The sequence below is a fragment of the Meles meles genome, chromosome 11 (assembly GCF_922984935.1).
Source record: "Meles meles chromosome 11, mMelMel3.1 paternal haplotype, whole genome shotgun sequence".
Taxonomy (NCBI): Eukaryota; Metazoa; Chordata; class Mammalia; order Carnivora; family Mustelidae; genus Meles; species Meles meles.
The window spans coordinates 21,531,308-21,546,184 of NC_060076.1; the positions used below are offsets into that span (position 1 = coordinate 21,531,308).

At 44.2% G+C, this 14,877-nt stretch overlaps 1 long non-coding RNA gene and 1 pseudogene across 1 annotated transcript; both read right to left on the reverse strand.

The window, feature by feature from the left end:
• Positions 1-927: 927 nt before the first annotated feature.
• Positions 928-2,053, reverse strand: LOC123952548 (annotated as a pseudogene).
• Positions 2,054-4,080: 2,027 nt separating this feature from the next.
• LOC123953404 lies at positions 4,081-14,462 on the reverse strand. The gene is made up of 4 exons (XR_006820870.1): positions 13,970-14,462; positions 11,282-11,402; positions 6,970-7,075; positions 4,081-4,290 (listed from the first exon to the last, which is right to left on the reverse strand). It is a non-coding gene; the product is annotated as an uncharacterized LOC123953404 (long non-coding RNA).
• Between the last annotated feature and the right edge of the window lie 415 nt (positions 14,463-14,877).

A 14,877-nucleotide genomic window follows, 5' to 3' on the forward strand; every position in this document is an offset into this window, starting at 1 on the left:
CGAAGTCTCCTCCCGGCTGTCAATACTTCAGTTTCCTCACGTACAGATTGTTCGGTACAGTTCACCACGTCCATGAGGTGAAAGCTCAGGCCGGGAGTTACAGGTACCCACCCCGCGTTGATAGCGTTATCAGTCGAGAGTTGACACACGAGTCAGCTCCTTACGAGGAGACATTGTAAGCGTGCGTAGGGTTCAAACCCTGGCTGGGTCCATAATGGCTGCTGTCTCTCTACCAGCCCTCACCACCCCAGGAAATGTAAGCAAAGGCGACTTTATGGGGCCAGGACCAAACTGTACTCTCCAGTTTGTCACCTGGGTCACCTGGCCTGCTTCACAGGTTTATATACCTGTCTGTTCTCTGTGGATGTTTACCATTGCAACCCCAGTGTAAACAGAGAGAGCCCGGAGAGAGCTGGGGCTTGGAAGTAGGCCCTCTTCTTCCTCCCCTCCCTGACCCGTGCTTTGAGCAAAACCAAAGGAGTGATCCCTGTGACCAGCTGTGGAAACCTCAGTATCAGCTACCTAGTAGCTTGGTCTGGGCACAAGAATAGGGGTAGGAGGTGTTTATCCCAGGCTTTAGGGGGAAAAAAGACTGTACTTTGCTCCCCAAACATGTCCTAAACACTTGCTTTGTATAAGTCAGTTATATCAAGTCATTTATTTCTATTATTTTTTATTTATTATTTCATTTATTCATCTATTATTTATTTATTATTTCATTTAAGCCTGACAACAACCCTCTGAGGTAGAGTCTGTTACCATCTCTATTTTGATACATAGGGCAGCTGAGCCTGAAAGAGGGTGACATTGGTCAAATCGCTCAGCTAAGAGTGGAGGAGGCCAGATTTTTTTGGGGGGGCTCCAAACATACTTTAATACTTCCAATGGAATTATATGAGTATAATTATTTATACAAACTCTAGTACATTAAAAAAAAAGATTGGGGTGATCTATCTGAGTATTTTGTGGACCATCACACGCAGACAGGCGGGGCTGGCATCGGTTTTGTTCAACAAAGCTGCTTGTAGAAAGTGGCAGGGTTTGAGTAGGACTTCCAGGCTGACCGTGCTAAACTTTCTCCTCGAGGCCCAGGTCATCACTGGAGTTAGCCTAGTGGGGCTCCCCCTGTGCTCCTCTCAACATTGACTTTTCTAAGTAGTTTCCGCAGATCCACCTGGCTTTTACCAGGAGTAATTAAGACATGCGGAAGTCAAGTTGGTAACACTTTGGAGCTGGGTTTCAGGATAATACACCGCAGGTCAGAGACAGTAACTAGTGAACGCTGTGCCTCTGGTGATGATACAAATTTCTTCATCAAAACCGTGTGTTCTTTCATTTCAGTCAGTAGATCTTTAACTGTTATCTGCATGGGTCCATCTTATTTTTAATGGTCCAGTCTGATGTTCTTTAGTACAATCAGAATTTCTGAGCAGCCCATGTGAGGGAGTACAGGCAGAGAGGAGGCGGGGGGAGCGGAGGCAGAGATGGATGAGGAGGAAGGTGGGTGGGTAGCTGGCTGTGGCAGTAGGGGAGGAAGTGCAGCTGGGCATTCTCCAGGGATGGTTAGAACAGGCAGGCACATTTGTAAATTTACCACTTGTGTGACCCATTTGACCACAACTTGGACAAGGACGAGTCCTCCAAGATGGTCTTCAGTGCCTCCCAGAGTCTGCAGGATTCACTTGCCAAAATGTGAAACTGTGGTTTTAGACTGTTAAGTTTTTGGTGGCAATAATAGGATGGAGAGATGATGTCTTTCAAGACTTCTAAATTCTGGGCCATGCAGTTCTGGCACCAGTTGTATATGGACCACACTCTTTGTCCTAAGATTTACTGTATCTTTGATATAGGGAAATTTGAATTTCCGGTTTCATCTTAGCCAGCTTCTGCTAAGGGGTATTGTTATCTGTGGAAGGAATAACCACTCTTTCTGGTGACGGTGGCAGAGGGGGAGGTGTAATTAGCTTGAACTGAAGTGGAAGGATTCCCTTTTTGTGAATAATCTTTTCACTTTGGCCGTTAGGTTTTTTCCTCATTGTTTGAACTTGGGCATTATTTAAGTCTAAAAGCCTGGGGATTATTAGATGAAGTTAGGGTAGTGGCTTCTCCCTTGCCATTGTGGCTACACCATTTTACATTGCCACCAATATTACACAAGAGTTTCAATTTTCAGGACACCTGGGTGGCTCAGTCAGTTAAGTGTCTAGGAGGCCAGATTTTGAGGGTGTGTGCTGTCTGGCTCTGAGGCTGATGTTCTCTTAACCGCTACACCTTGTATAAGAAGGCTTGACGCCAAGTTTAAATGCAGCTAACTGCTAGATGAATGACTCTGACAAATCTTTTCCTGTCTCTGAGCCTTATTTTCCTCCTTGGTAGAGAGAGGTCTTCACTTAGGTACCCTCCAGCAGCCTTTGAGCTTAGCCCTGTCACACGTGGCCTCATACTGACGTTTTGGTAAGTGGTCTGGTCAGAAGACTTCAACAACAGATGAGACCTTGGCTTAGCTTTGAGAAGGCACCTATCTCCAGAGGTTAGAAGCTGTTGCCAGGGAGAATGTGGTATCTTCTCTGCAAGGTCTACCCTGGGGTATGACTCAGTGAGAGCCAGGCTATGCTGTAAGATCCTGGGTGGCTTTTAGGACCCTGCATGCCTCCTCTTCCTTCCCTAACCCTACTTCTGCCTCCACTTTCTCTCTATGGCCATCTTCCCAGCACTGTCCTGCCCCTCAAAGGCGACAGCGGATCCTGAAATATGGACAGTTACGAACCAATCAGATACGTCTTCCCAGGCCAACCTACAACTCTGGGTATTGGGACCAGAGAATCTGTAAAGAGTAGAAACCCTGTTAATGGGACATTTTCCAGTGCTACTTCCCATCCAAGACCTGACTGTCATCCCCACCCCACCTGACACTTCACAACTTTCCATGGCTTCATTAATTCTCTTGAACCAAGGTTTTTCTAAAAACCTCTTTCTCACAGTACTATAGGGCAGGCCTTCCTTGGAGGAAGGGTTGTAGCTGGTTGCTTCAAAGTTTCCTCACCCCAGCATCACTCCCACCTGAAACCAAAGGCCAAAACCTACCTGGGAAGATAATGGAATTAGAGAGCCTAGAGTTGACATTCTCTGAATCTAGAGTTCTGTGTGCAGCATTCAGACCAAGAGAAGTCCCAGAGATAAGGCCAGAAGCCTAGATGAAATGTATTCAGTTCAAGTCCTTTCAGGGGCAGAAACAGAAGGAGTGAGAGATTGTAGAAGCTATCAGGACAGAGGTCCCAGAGGTCACTGTGATGGACTCCCTTGGTGTACAGATGAGAAACTGAGGCCAAGAGAAGAGAAGGGACCTGTGAATCAGTGACAAAGCTAGGTTTCTGAATGTCATTACAAGGTCATTTCCACTACAGCACAGCAGCATTTGGAAGCTGCATCTTCTTCCTCTGTATCCAACTGCATGGCTTAGGAAAGGCCTCTGCCTGGTGGATCTGGAGATAGTTTTGTTTCCAGCCTCAATCTCTGGGGTACACACAGGCAGGGCCTTTTAGGACACGATTTATACTTTCTTCACTCTCCCCTTTTCATTCAGAACTTTTGTTAAATAAAAAACCTTTTTGAGAGCTATCAGTGCTTAGGTGACAACCCATACAACCTAGTTAAATTACTGAATACCAATTTTCTTTTATTGAGTGGTTATTATACCTTTGGAAAAGCATGTGACTTTACTCTTTGCTTACCAGACTTCAAAGACACCCATTGGGGACAGCCAAAAGGCCAAATCCTGTTTGCTGACTTGACAACCCTCCAAGGTCTGGCCCCACCTACATTTCTAGTCTTATCTCACACTCTTCACCCACCAAGCTATGCTTGTCCAAGCTGACCTTCATTCTTCTCCCTGGATACACCCAGCCTTATCCCAACTCTGAGCTTTTTGCTCACAGACTAGCCCCCTTCTTCACATCTCTAAATTGTTCATACTCTTCAAGGTGCAGCTGGAAAGACCTTCCTCCTTGAAGCCCATCTTCAAATTGGAAGTGACTTATTGCCCATTTCAGAGCTCCCATTGGATCTTATCAATTCTTTTCTTAAAGCACATACCAGTCCCTACCTCACAGCGGAGTTATCTGATAATGTCCCAACTAAAAAGCAGAAATCGAGTCACATGGAGCATCTTTCGTGTTGCATAGCACCTAGTACATATTAATGATTGATGGAACTCAGGGTACTTGAGTACAGAGCATGGGTAGTAAACTCATTGAACACCATTCCAGAGACTCTGGAGCATGAAGTGTAAGGCTGGAACAGAGAGATAAAAGAGAACAGAGTTACTCAAGGGGACATTTATGGTGGTGTGGAATCAATTACCTTAGGCTAGAGACTCAGTGGAGGGCACATAGGTAAGGAAGGATAAGCAGGGAGAACATATAAGAACTTTGGTTGTGGGAAAGAATTGCATCCCACCCATCCAGCTGAAGGGAAATAAAGGGCAAGATAATGGCAGTACATGAGCTCTCCACACTCTCCTGAAAATCTCACTCAAGGAAGACCCAAATGTGGGGGCATCCAATCAGATGGGGGGCACCAAATGTGGGGTGTCCCAATTGAGTGGGGCCCAGTGGTTCAGACAGTGAAGGAATTCACCCAGGGCAGAACAAAAGAGAGAGAAGTTTATTGACTATATCACTAAGGAGAAGTGGGCAGGACAGCAAAGGAGAGACTGCTGTGAGGTGGTGGGGAGGGGCCACGGTTATAAAATAGAGGGAGTATGGGAAGGTGTGGAATTTTCCCTTTTTTGGTAATCTTAGGAACTGTGCTTGGTTGTAATTGGTCAGTTAGGGTTTGTGGCTATTTCATAGTGGGTCGTTTAAGGAGCCTGTTTGCATTCAGCCTGGTGGTTGCTGTGGGCCCTCTTGCCTTGCTCAAGTTTCTGCTCCTCAAGCCTGCTGCCTAAAAGTGGCCTCTCTACCAAATATGTGGCAAAGTTCTTGCTATGCTTTCCTGATGGTTTCATGGAGAGGAAGTTGGGGTGGGGGTTGGGGGACAAATCTGTTAAAAAAGCAAGGGTAGAGAAGCAGAGTGGTTGTGTGGGCACAGAACCGTGGTAAATGTGTCTGTTTTTTGCTCCTGTGATCACATGGCTGACAGGGAGCTGTGGCTGCCACTCCCCAGCATCATGAGAGACAATCCTAATATCACTAGCCTGGAAAAAGATCAAAATTCAAAATTTGAAGTATGGTTTCTACTGAACGTGTATTGCTTTCACACCATCCTAATTTCAAAAGATTGTGAGGCAAAAGATTATAAATTGAGGGTTGTCTGTACTAGACCCTCCAGCCTTGATAGTGGAAGAATGCAAGGAAGAAGGCCTGGGAATGGGTTGATGTATGAGTTTTCTCTCTCTTTCTTTCTTCTTCCTTTTCTTTCTTTCTTTTTTTTTTTAAAAAAAGACCCCTCTGTTTGTTTTAGAGAGAGACCATGCATGAGCAATGCTGTGAGGGACAGAGGGAGAGAGAGAGAACCTCAAGAAGACTTCTCTCTAAGTGCACAGCCTGACACAGAACTCAATCCCACAACCCTGAGATCATACCTGAGCTGAAATCAAGGTTCAGATGCTTCATTGACTGAGCCACACTGGCATTCTTCATGTATGAATTTTCTGTGGCTGCTGCAGCAAATCTACCACAAAGCCGATAGTTTTAAAAACCCCAAGTTATTCTCTGACAGTTCTGGAGGTCAGAGTCCAAAGTGGGTCTCATGGAGCTAAAATCAAAGAGCAAGCAGAACCATCTCCCTTCTGGAGGCTCTAAAGGAGAATCCATTTCCTTTCCTTTTCTAGTTCTAAGCCACCTGCATTCCCTGGCTCATGGTCCCTTCCTCCATCTTTAAAGTCAGCAATGTAGCAATCTTTCCTGGCTCTCTCTTCCACATTTAAAAAACCTTTGTAATCACACTGGGATCATCTGGATAATCTAGAATAATCTTCTCATTTTAAGATCTGCTGTTTAGCAAGCCTTATTCCATATCCAACATTCCCATTCCATATCCATATCCCCATTCCATATCCATATCCATAATTCCTCTTTGCCAAAAATTACAACATATTTACATGTAAGAACATATATCCCTCCTAAGCCAGGGATTAGAATGTGGATGTCTTGGGGAGGGGGAGCTTATGCTGCCTATCAGTTAGCCAAGATTATCTGTCCTGAAAACATGGAGAAAGGATCCTTATCCTTATTTTCTTTTGATCATTCTTATCAAGTACAAAGTTCTTTGGATCTGATAGAGAAGAATAAATAGCTCAGGGTGGGTGAAGGGGCAGAATGTGCTCTGGGCTCTCAGACTGGAATGGAATTCACTCCAAGATACTGAGCATTTAGGAATGAGATGTCCAGATTGCTCATGAAGAGTTTGAAGGACTTACAGAGAAGAGTGAACATGTTAAAAGATTAGAAATGTACTGATTTTTAAAAAGGAGAATATAGATTGCTTAACCTATAAGTGAATGAGTTCAACATTGCTTCTGGAAGTAACTTTGGATGAAACATTTAGGCTCATAAGCACTTAAAAGGGTCTATTACAAATATGAAATGACATGGGTTCACTGAGAACAAATCATATCTGACAAATCTTATTTTCTCCACTGATAGGGTTTCTCCATAGTAGATCTAGAAGGAAGATAGGCACTGCACATCACCAGACTGTAAGAACCTCTTGGAACTTTTCTACAGCAGAAATGAGATCTCTGGTTTGGGGAACTTGGGTGGCTCGATCAGTTAAGCATCCAACTCCTGATTTCGGCTCAGGTCATGATTTCACCATCATGAGACAGAGTTCCACAATGAGCTCTTCACTCAGCACTGAGTCTGTTTGGAATTCTCCCTCTCTCTGTGCTCCTCCCACAGCCCTCTCTCTCTCAAAATAAAAAAAGTCTTAAAAAAAAAGAAAAAGTAAGCACTTATCGTTCATACATACCTCATCAGTGGTGTGCTGGAATTGGCTCATGCTGGCTCACAAGAGCTGATCATACACATGTCTTCCCAGCTCCATGTTCAGTGACATCACATTAATAGTTTGGAATCTGCCATTTGGGAAGTAACTTATGTCATGGAAATCAGCAAATATTACATATTCCAGCACAATACTGCCTGGACTCTAGGTGTCTACTACTGCCAAGACAGTTGTCAGAATGAATAAATAACTTGGACAAGAAACTCAACAAAGTCTCCCATAGTAAGTCTGTGGCCAATAAAGAGACGCCTTAACTGGATGCTAGTGCAACAAATATCAAAAGGGAAAAAGAAAGAGAAGGAAGGAAGAAAGAGAGAAGGAGAAAGAGAGAGAGAGAGAATGAATGAATTTATGTTATCTTGGAGGGAATTTTCTAAGAGTGGAATAAAGAGCTCTGCCCATTGTCCTATGAGTCTTGGGCAATCTTTGTAACAACATGAGCGAATGAGTATGTTGCATGATACAAAGATGTCTTCATCATCTGGAATGATGAGTTGCACCTAGCAGGATGAAATTTCATAGGGCAAGTGTAAGGATTAGTCAGAACTAAAATAATAAAAACACATCATGCAAATTAGGATGGAGTAGTGGGAGAACATAGCTTAGTAGAGTGAAATGTGAAATCTCATTTCTCCCAATTGGTCAGGTGATGACTAGAGCATTGTGCCCAGATTGAGGCAGTACTTAGTTGAGCACTGAGGAAGAATGACTTGAGAGATGGGAAATACAAAACTTGTCATGGGAGACAGGACAGAAGGAATTTGGAGGTTTTCATTGAAGAAGAAAAGACTCAAAAGAATATGAGATTGACACCAAATATTTGGATGACTGTTACATGGACAGGGTCATCACACTGCCCAGTTCCTTACAGTGTAGCCTACGTGAACAGCAGTCTGCACAGCCAGAAGTGTTACTCTTGCATGTGGGCAAGGGCTTGCTATTCCAAAGAGTAGAAGCCCCCAAGAGTTGTATTTCGGCTCAATTTCAGCAAGAACCTCAACTCCCAAAGAGTATTTTCTCTTGCCTTGGAAAGACTCAAAGCGGAGGTTGGATGGCCACGTGTCTTGGAGGTGCAGTAGGGGGTTCTGTCAACAGAATAGCAGAAGGAGAGTTTTATTGGATGACTTTCACATGTTTTCCAATTCGGAGACTCACTAATCCCAGAGATGAAAATTATCATTTTTTATGGAGCCTAGGTGGCTCAGTGGATTGAGTGCCTGACTTAGGTTGTGATCTCGGGGTTGTGAGATCAAGCACTGTGTTGGGCTCTGCAGTGAGCTCAGAGTCTTCTTGGTATTCTCTGCCTCTCCCTCTGTCCCTCCTGCTCCTGTGTTTGCTCTCTAAAATAAATGAATGAATGAACGAAGAATGAATGAATGAATGAATAAAATTGTTTAAAAAATAAAAATTGGGGCAGCTGGGTGGCTCAGTCAGTTAAGCATCTGCCTTTGGCTCAGGTCATGCTCCCAGGTTCCTGGGATCGAGCCCCATGGCAGGCTTCTTGCTCAGTGGGGAGTCTCCTTCTCCCTCTCCTTGTGTCCCCCTCCCTGTTGGTGCTCTCTGTCTCTCTTGCAAATAAATAAATAAAATCTTAAAAATAAGGGTACCTGGGGCACTTGGGTGGCTCTGTAGGTTAAGTGTCTACCTTCAGCACAGGTCACGTGGGATTGAGCCCCACACTGGGCTCCCTGCTCTACAAGGAGTCTGCTTCTCCCCTCTGTTCCTCCTCTTACTCATTCTGTCAATCTCTCTCTCTCTCAACTAAATAAAATCTTTTTTTTAAAATCTTAAAATAAAAATAAAAAAATAAATAAGAAAACTACCATTTATGGAGTTTTACTTATGCTAGGCATTGTGTTAAGTACTTTATATATCTGATTTAATTTAATCTTCATAACCACCCAACAAAATGGATGTTATTATTTTTAATATACAGATGAAGAAATTGAGATTCAGATTATTTGATCATAGTCATCTAATTATTAAGTATCTTAGCCAGGGATTATCCCTGGGAGTATACGACTCCTGGATTCTTCCTGGAGCCCTGAGGACTGGAATGAATGCTCACCATTCCACCCACTCCGTGGCTACTGGGAAGCAGGGTGATCCGGGTTGATAGCAATATTGCAGTCAGGGAACTTGTGAGAGGAAGCTCACTGGAGGGAACATGGAACCACAACTGTGGGTGCTATTGACTGGCCGGTGGGGTTGTGTCTCATCGGTAAGATTTCATACCTTGCAAGAGCGGATTCTGCTGGACCAGACTCTTACTTGGCTCCGTCTCTTGCACCATCAACATAAATTCACAAGGCCTTGATGAAAATGAAGAAGCTCACAGAAACATAGTCTCTGACCAAAAGCTCCCTCATGGGTTCAAGGATGTGAGTCAGGAGTATTTTGCTTCAGTGCTGAAGACACTGAAATTTGAGTCTTGATGATGACTCTGTGGGCTCATCACCAGTCCCAGGATGGCTTGTATGGAGCCACTGAAGTCTGGACCCAGTTCCTGGGAGCTACCACATAGCAACAAACTAGGAAGCATGATCTTTGACTCATCCTCCCATTACACAACTAATCAGCACTGAGGAGCTTGGGTGTTCACCATGTGTCACCACATGCCGGAGCCACACCTCTCCATTGCTGGTATAGCTTGCCTGGCTAGCCTTTGAAACATTAGAAGATGTTTGTTGACTTGGAACAAGCATTGCCTTTTCTATTACCTAATGAGCTGCATCAAGACTGACATTCCTACTTGCCAGTCATTTTTCAGTGTGAGAATTTGGTTGTGGGCTCATGTTGTGTCTTGGGCAATTACTGTGGATTTCTCTGGAACCACCCCTGTTGACACGACTTGTACTCATGCCTAGGATTAAAGTCTACTCATTATCAGAGGGCAAACACCTGTCCTCACAACACAGCCAACATCACAGTTGGGACACAACTTATTTGGGGCCTTGCCATTTTTCTGTCTGAAGTATCTCCCTGCCATCCAAGAACTCTAGACCCCACCATTATTCTGTTCAACTCCCTTCCTTCCTTCCCCATTCTTTCCATGTCAGAGAATTTACCTCAGAATCATCAAAATTTAATATTGCAGATAAGGAAACAAAGCACAGGAAGGCTCATTCTACATCAAATAGCAAGTGAAATGATCTTTTCATCCAATTATCATGCCTCTTCAAATGAAGAACTGCTGTAATATGTGGCAAGAATGATAGGAAAGGTGGTACATATCTTTATTTTTCTAGAGGACTATATAATATTGCACTGGAATTCACCATGCTCAGAATTTTATGGAAATGGCAAAGTGAAACGTTGAGAATGATTGACTCAAGGCTCTGGTACACACGGGTAACCCTATGGTGAGTTCTGAAGCCCAGCTCTGGCTCCTCTTTAGATGATTCTGGCAATGACCCTAAAGCAGAGGGGCAGGGGGGTTCTAATTCTCTGTAGGCAGCCCATATATTCCCATCGCACACAGTATGCCCTGCACTGGGAAGTTGCCTCTTTCTCTCTCCCTTTCTTCCTTACTTCCTCCTTCCTTTCTCTCTCTCTCTCTTTCTTTTGATTTTATGTATTTATTTATTTAAGAGAGAGAGAGAGCACGTGTGCACCTGAGCAGGAGGAAAGGCAGAGGGAGTGGGGGAGAATCTCAAGCAGATTCTGGTGCTGAATGTGGAGCCTGATGTGGGGCTTGATCTCACAATCCTGAGATCATGGCTTGAGCCAAAACCAAAAGCTAGACACTCAACCCACGGATCCACCCAGGTGCCCCAAGGTCTGCCTCTTTCTGGAGGATCCAACTGCTACATGTCATTTTTCCGCACACACTTGAAGGTACAATGTTTGGATGCTGAGTCTGGGAATAGCTGAGTGCCCTGAATCTCTTACCCAAGGACTCTGTGTGTACACTCTGCTGGGACTCCTCTTTTCTACTGCCCATATTCATTATAAATTGTGGTGGCAAAAAAAAAAAGGGTTTTAAAGGCTCTCTGGCCAGAGGAGTCCCTTCCTCCTTGACGTCAGAACTGAAAATGACCTTCTCATTTACACAACATTCTGGCATTTTCTATGCAATTGTACTGTCACTTTTTGCCCAGTATCCCCTATTACATGGTCACAGTCCTCTTGCACTCTTTCATTCATCAGAAAGGCAGAATAGTTGGGCAATAGTTTGAGTTCTTCTGATGCAATCTCTAAGAGATATAGCAAAGTGCAATCTGTGTCATTTATGGGAAAAATCGAGGAAAGCCTGATGGAGGGAGATGCCCTCTACCTCTGTCCATTCTTGATCCAGACAGACTGTTGGCTACAACACTGCTTCCCCCATATCATGGGCTGCACAAACTTCCAAAGATTGCTTCTTCCTCATTGGAGCCATCCTTAATGGATACCTCCTGAAAGAAAGAGAAAGAAAAAAAAGAAAAAAATGTTTGCTATGTGTATATCTTTAGGATAAATTCCTTAGTACTATTAGGTAAAAAGGCATGTGATCTGTAATTTTCATGCTGAAAATTGTGCCAATTTATACCTCCACCAACAACGTATGAGAAAGAGTGCTTCTTGTCCTATACCTTTGTAAATAAAATGGGCTTATGAACTCTGCCAATTTTATAGATGAGAAAATAAAATAAAGTTTGCATTCAACTGTGAAAAATTCATGCTTTTATCAGTGGAAACTCTGGCAGAAGGAGATCTGGATTCTGCAGAAGCTTTGTTGTTTACTTATATTCCCCCAGGGTCCTATAGAGAGGCTGGGGAGAGTGGGAGTGAGGAGGAGAGAAGAGGAGGTACCAAGGAAAAAAAAATGGTGAAGAGGGTGAAGAAGTCCAGCAGTAGTAGGTTGGGGCACAGCCAGCAAAGCTAGAGAAGACAGTTCCTAGCTATCAGGTGCATTCCTCTTCTCTCCCCACCTGACTTGCCTCCCTCCATCCAGTGCATACATTCCACCCAGCTGCTCCCCGTCTGCAAATAGGTTAGTCATGCCCTGGGCACTTGATCATCCTGGCGCCATCCCTGGACCTCAGGACGGACACTAGATATGGAGGCACCTGCTGCCCAAGGAGTCCCTGCCAAGTGTGCCAGGAAACGTTGTTTAGGTTGGTTTCTAAGGCTGCATTAGTGATTATTTGGGATAGAGGACAGGATCATAAGTGAGACTCTGGACTGATCAAAAGACCTGAGGTCTTACTGCCAAGGGAGTACAATTATTGGATCAAAAATTTTAATACTATTGGGTATGGTTTGTACAGGGACCATTGCCACTGGAAAAGCTAATGTGTTAGCCTCTGGGTTGTAATGAACAAAGAGGTTTATCCGGATTACCCTGAGTGTTGGTGGTTTGTGAAGCTACATGTTTTAAGAAAGAGTGACATATTGGCCATATAACCAGATCTCTGGTGAACCTATAAATAGCTCAGTAGCTAACCTCCCCAGGGCCTAGAACACAGTTTGATAACTATGTTCCAAAGTGGTTCTGGCAACTGGGTTGCCAACTGGGTTGTTCCTTCAGCAGCAGGAGGAGCTAATTGCTACTCTAGAGCTTCTCCATCAGTTGGAGCCAGTTCCTCTGTCCTTTCTTCTGCGTCCACACCTCTGCCAATGAAATGCTTTTCACGCCACCTGACCTCACACTCTACTCGTAGCTTCAACTCATGTCTTCTAACTGCATGTTCTCTGTGTCTTTTGCTCTTCCTGTTGATTACTCAGTGCCCAGTGTCTCAAATTCAAATATCCTCAAAAGACAGAATCTGGTGGGCTCAATTAGTCACTGGAATCCCTTCTGCTCAGTTTACAGACTGGCATCTGGGCTGGCTACTGTTCCACCAGATGGCCATGCTGGAGGAGTCAACAGGGGCAGCATGGGATCGAACGTGAGAAAGCCTCAGAAGAGGGTCATGGGTATGGGACTGAGGTCATTAGACTTCTTTAGAGCAACCTGACTCACATCCCAACTCCACGGATTCCCATATGACCTTGACAAACAAGCCTGTCAGGTGAGCAGGGATTTGTTGTGCATGATCTCCAAGGTTCTTTACAGTCCTAACAATCCAATTTGGTGGTTATACTGGTCCACAAATAATACATCTGCTCTTCCTGGTTACCAGTCTTTCCTCTTATATGATTGTCTCATTTACCTACCATTTGAGATAAGACATCAAAGACCATTGTCTTTCTTTCATCACAGTGGATTACATATTGCATCTGTTGATGGTCCCTGATAGACTCAAGACACTGCAATGTGGGAAGCACAGTGTTGAGAGGAAGAAATGCTTGTTCCCCATTCCTGATGCTGCCACGGAGAGAGCACGGGCAGTCACGTTCAGTCTGTCTCTCCACATAGTGCTCCCCAAGGGAGGAGGAGTGACCAACTGGAAAATTCTCTTTTGGAGCAGCTTACTCTCTGAAAACACAGATTCTCTGCTTCTCCATGCAGTGAACTTACCAGAACATATTCTGCCCCTCAGTAGGAAGTCTGGGGAGGTGATGCTATGGTCTCTTTTATAGCCATAAAGCTAGTATTTTGATTTTTGTCTTTGTGAAAACTTAAAATTATGTCTCAGTCACTTTGGAAAGTGGCTTAGGAGGGAGGAATATGGTCAACGAGTACCACCTTGTTCTCCAGTATATGGTCATCCTTGGGCCTGAGTGCTTGAAAAAGCCTGCCGTGCCAGCTTTGATACAGCACAGAGCGATTTGCTTCAAGGGTCCCAAAGCAACCTGAGGAAAGAAGGGGTATTGGCCTCCTACCAGGGAACCCCAGGCCCCTGACTCTATCCAGAAAAATACTCCATCTTTCATTTTCTCCTGTGGCTCAGTCCAGTGGAAAACGTTCTGGGTTCAGAGTCAGAGGATTTGAACTCAAACCTTGGCTCTGCTGGTTACTAGTTGCATAATTGTACATATATGTAAGTCTACTGGGTCTCAGTTTCTCCATCTCTAAGATGGACCTCATGATACTTACTCAGTCCTTGTGAAGATCTCATTCAATAAAGAAAGAAGTGGGAACACTTTGGTCGACTCTGCAGATGGGAGTAGTTGCCAGCAAGCCTGCTGAGAGTGAGGCATGGTGCTCTTCCCGCCTACCCATCTCCCTCTGCTTTTCCTCTTGAGTTCTGGTGGTCCCAAGCTGGAGATGAAAAAGATGCAGTAGTTTTCTGGTAATTATAGCATTGCTAAGTTTTCTGTGAGCCCCGTTATCTGGAGCAAAAGAAGAAGCTGGGCTTAGCCAGGCTAACTGGGGCTCAATCAGCTTGGCGGGTGGGAATTCTGAAAACTGTGGGGAATTCACTAGTTGGAATCCCTGGTTACTCTTATCATCTATGAAATGAATATAATCATTCCAATCTCATAAAGTTCTAAGGGGGAGTAAATAGGCTCAGAGATCTGGCATGTGATTAGAAAGTTAAATGTTACTTCTCTTCTTTCCATTAAATGCTGCGTAAGATGCTACTCCTCAGAAAAGTTTCTCATAGAAGTAACTCTCATAGAGTAACTTCTCATAGAAGTAACTCTCATAGAAGTAACTTGGTGGCTTCGAGGGTTAAGCCTCTGCCTTCGGCTCAGTTCATGATCTCAGGGTCCTGAGATGGAGCCCCGCATCAGGCTCTCTGCTCAGCAGGGAGCCTGCTTCCTCCTCTCTGCCTGCTGCTCTGCCTGCTTGTGATCTCTGTCTGTCAAATAAATAAATAAAATCTTAAAAAAAAAAAAAGAAGAAGTAACTTGCTTGGCAGAAATGCAATTTTTGAGGACCACAGGGCAAAGAAAGCTCACAGAATGTCAAGCTCAAACTTGAATCCACACAAAGAACTGTCTTGTGACATCTGGACAGATTGGAGTTTGATAACTTTTTCAGTCAAAAACCAGAAAAAA